The 4,632-nt window shown below is 42.9% G+C and overlaps 1 protein-coding gene across 1 annotated transcript in view; it reads left to right on the plus strand.

The window, feature by feature from the left end:
• The first annotated feature begins 3,474 nt into the window (after nt 1-3,474).
• The window catches only part of tspan34b (tetraspanin 34b), a 5,739-nt gene continuing 4,581 nt past the window's right edge, over nt 3,475-4,632 (plus strand). Inside the window, exon 1 of the mRNA XM_005738095.1 lies at nt 3,475-3,703. The gene's annotated coding sequence lies outside the window, so the exon portion shown is untranslated. The remainder of the gene's footprint in view (nt 3,704-4,632) is intronic.

Genomic DNA, 4,632 nt, shown 5'->3' on the forward strand with positions numbered 1-4,632 from the left:
CTCAATGACACCAGTGTAGAATCTCCTCTGTATATTCTTGGAGATCTTAAACCTCTTTAGACACCTCAGGTAATAGAGGCGCTGTCTGCCTTTACTAATAAGGAAGTCCGTATGTGTACTCCAAGTAAGGTCCTCGTTGATGTGAACACCGAGGTATTTGAAGTTGGAGACTCTCTCCACAGGGGTTCCATTGATCTGAATTGGGGTGTGAGTTTTCTCACCTCTCTGTCTTCTAAAGTCGATCACCATTCTGTTCAGTTTCATTAAGAGACTCAATTCCACCTTTCACTGCGTTCATGTCATGAGCTGTCAGTTCCAGGATAGATCTTATGCAAGTCAACTCAGCAGCCACATTATCTTTGGATGAACTCCTAACGTCAGCTCCATCTAGTGACTCAGCTATTCTGGATAACGAAGTAGCCTGAGAATTGTTGGCTTTCCATTTGCGAGGTACTCGCAAAGGGAAATAATGACTTTTCTAACTCATTCCACTGCAATTGCAGGACCTAGACCAAAAAAAAAAAAAAGGACTTTAACTTATTTTTTTCCAAGAGTTTGGGAGGAATACGAGCTTTGCTCCGACTTAAGCTGCCATCCTGGGCCGGCGTACCACGTGACCCTCATCTAAAGTCTTTCTATATGTTGAAAATTTAGAAAATATTATTCTGAAAAGTGTTGTGTGTACTACACAACACTTTTCAGAATAATATTTTCTAAATGATAAGGCTTTTTTTTACTCATGAATCATTAAGTTAACCTTAAAGACTTTGGTGAATGTAAAGCAAATTTTGCAGCTGGCAGAATGACACACACACACGCTACATGACCTCCTCTGCGGAGGTAATAAACAGCAAGTGAATTCAGACACAGACCACGGTCTCTGGGTTCACAGCATGTGATATATCCCACCTGCCTCTTTATTCCAAATTAGAACATTATCATAGCCATCTAAGTAATGGATGAGCGCCGGTACTTGCAGAGAACTGTGTGAAACTTTAAAGCTAAAGATATTCTTTACACAACTAAATTATGATCTTTCAGAGAAATATGACTTAAACCAGAGTAGTGCATATCCCTTAATCCCAATGACACATTCCTGTGTGGAATAAAACTTCATCAGTGGTCTTCCAACCTACATTGAGATCTGACAGGAAAATAAAAAATATTATTGTCTGAAGATCAATAGCAACTTTCACCAGTTCTGATTCTGTGATATGATGTGCTGTATGCCCCGACTGCAAGGAGGTACAGGTAATTTGCAAAAGCTTTTTCAAGGATTTCAGGGTTAGGCTGGATCGTTGGATCGATGACGTATCGTTGAGTAAAATTGCTGGATCGAGAATACACATATGACACCCTATTTGATAAGCTGAGTTCAGTGATTGGAAATGAGCCAGAGAAACCTTTGGAAAGGATGATTTTAGATTTGCATCTTTCCATTTGATTTCATATTTTCTTTAAAGCACATGCGTGTAAAGTGTACCATGGGGCCTTGCTTCCTTTGGTCCATGACCTTTTCAGGGGTGAGCTTATTTGCTTGTGTGTTTTTTTGTTTGTAATGTATTACTTACATCATGTTGAAGTTAAACTCTCAGACCTATGTATATAGATACATCTGAAACCATATTAGACATTTTCTTTTGTGTAGAGAAAAAAAAACATTTACAGTTTTCAGTAACTTTAAGATCAGCCTGTGGTTATTGCAAATTATTACGACTGGTCACATAATTAGGCCATATTTACAGTGGGGCAAAAAAGTATTTAGTCAGCCACCGATTGTGCAAGTTCCCCCACTTAAAATGATGACAGAGGTCAGTAATTTGCACCAGAGGTACACTTCAACTGTGAGAGACAGAATGTGAAAAAAAAATCCATGAATTCACATGGTAGGATTTGTAAAGAATTTATTCGTAAATTAGGGTGGAAAATAAGTATTTGGTCACCTCAAACAAGGAAAATCTCTGGCTCTCACAGACCTGTAACGTCTTCTGTAAGAAGCTTTTCTGTCCCCCACTCGTTACCTGTATGAATGGCACCTGTTTGAACTCATCATCTGTATAAAAGACACCTGTCTACAGCCTCAAACAGTCAGACTCCAAACGCTGCCATGGCCAAGACCAAAGAGCTTTCGAAGGACACCAGGAAAAGTATTGTAGACCTGCACCAGACTGGGAAGAGTGAATCTACAATAGGCAAGCAGCTTGGTGTGAAAAAATCAACTGTGGGAGCAATCATCAGAAAATGGAAGACATACAAGACCACTGATAATCTCCCTCAATCTGGGGCTCCACGCAAGATCTCATCCCGTGGGGTCAAAATGATCATGAGAACGGTGAGCAAAGATCCCAGAACCACACGGGGGGGACCTGGTGAATGACCTGCAGAGAGCTGGGACCAAAGTAACAAAGGTCACCATCAGTAACACACTACAACGGCAGGGAATCAAATCCCGCAGTGCCAGACGTGTTCCGCTGCTGAAGCCAGTGCATGTCCAGGCCCGTCTGAAGTTTGCCAGAGAGCACATGGATGATACAGCAGAGGATTGGGAGAATGTCATGTGGTCAGATGAAACCAAAGTAGAACTTTTTGGTATAAACTCAACTCGTCGTGTTTGGAGGACGAAGAATACTGAGTTGCATCCCAAGAACACCATACCTACTGTGAAGCATGGGGGTGGAAACATCATGCTATGGGGCTGTTTTTCTGCCAAGGGGACAGGACGACTGATCCGTGTTAAGGACAGAATGAATGGGGCCATGTATCGTGAGATTTTGAGCCAAAACCTCCTTCCTTGAAAGTCCTGGAGTGGCCTAGCCAGTCTCCAGACCTCAACCCCATAGAAAATCTGTGGCGGGAGTTGAAAGTCCGTGTTGCTCGGCGACAGCCCCAAAACATCACTGCTCTCGAGAAGATCTGCATGGAGGAATGGGCCAAAATACCAGCTACTGTGTGTGCAAACCTGGTAAAGACCTATAGTAAACGTTTGACCTCTGTTATTGCCAACAAAGGTTATGTTACAAAGTATTGAGTTGTATTTTTGTTATTGACCAAATACTTATTTTCCACCCTGATTTACGAATAAATTCTTTACAAATCCTACCATGTGAATTCATGGATTTTTTTTTCACATTCTGTCTCTCACAGTTGAAGTGTACCTCTGGTGCAAATTACTGACCTCTGTCATCATTTTAAGTGGGGGAACTTGCACAATCGGTGGCTGACTAAATACTTTTTTGCCCCCTGTACATGCTGTGCTCAAATTAACACCTTGAAACAGAGCAAATGTTGAATGGTGCTTTGACCATGCACAGGTGATCTTTATCCCTCCCTCATTTCCCTCCTCCCTCCCTCCCTCCCTTGGGAGCTACAAAGCTAGATCCATGGTGATGTGCTATTACTCAGCTGCTTTGGTCACACCCACCCTGTGCCCTCCCCTCCCTTCACTCTGCTTATAATCAGCCAACAGCCCAAAAATAAGAGCAGAATCCTGAAAAAGTCTCTTGCAAGTTGTTTACACATAACGCAGTGCCACAGCCACAGAAGCGAGACGTACGTTTCACAGTGTGGGTCATTTTTGTGAGGACAGCAAAACAACAAACCCCTGTGCTCCTGTTACCTCACGGTGCACTCCCACAGCAGCTGTCTGAATCACAGCAGTGAAGGCAGGAGCCGGAGAACGTCCTCGGATAACACTTGAGAAAAGGTAGGCCGCTTCACTTGGATTCGTTGCTGTTTAACTGTTCTATGAGGCTGCTTCTTGTGAGCGTGCAAGTCTGGCTATTTTGTATGAGAGCTGTACCCGCACAGGGAGAGATCCACCCAACAATGATCCTTTGTCTCCTGAGACCTGCCTGCAATTATTCTGTTCAATGGGATCCTTTGAGATTTCTCCATCTGTGTTTTCTTTGATGGTGGTTGTCGAATTGGAGACAGTTTAGAGGTTCCATTTAAAAACACAAACACAACATGTCATGTTTAACGCATAAAGTGTAAAATATCTCACCTCCAGACAAGACTGCTACTTCCAGTCAGTACGCCGTTGGGTCCTTTTACAGTAATCACGGAGGCATTTTGAGATTATTCTGTGACTTGGGCTCATTAATACATCACCAGGCCCACTCCTCAGTGTCAGAGCGAATCAGTGACCTTAAGGAAGCAGGAAGAGCTTGAAGGAGTGAACAAGCTAAAGTTTGGGGGAGTCAAGGCAACAAGTCATTATGCTTGGAGCAGTATCCTGGCATCTGAATGTATGATTAACTTGATGACAACCAGCTTTACTCAAACAGAGCAGCGGAGCTAAATTATTAGAGAAACTACTTCCTGATTTTGGTTAATGTGATATGTTTGGATGAATGGATGTTTGGTGTAAGCTGATCGGGAAGAACTATAAAGGCTGCTGTGGTTTAAACTTTCCAAGAGAGGTAACGCAGAGACGATGGCACAGTGAATATCCAAATTCTAGGAAGACAGCCTGCTGCTGTACACAGGCGGATTCTGCTCAGTCATAGCTGCTAACAACTTGTCTTGTTTCCTCCCACCACACAAAGAGTGCTGTTCCCATTCTGGGAGATCTACACACACACACACACACACACACACACACACACACACACACACACACACACACACACA

The sequence above is a fragment of the Pundamilia nyererei genome, unplaced genomic scaffold, assembly GCF_000239375.1.
Source record: "Pundamilia nyererei isolate P.nyererei 1_Seehausen unplaced genomic scaffold, PunNye1.0 scaffold00081, whole genome shotgun sequence".
Taxonomy (NCBI): Eukaryota; Metazoa; Chordata; class Actinopteri; order Cichliformes; family Cichlidae; genus Pundamilia; species Pundamilia nyererei.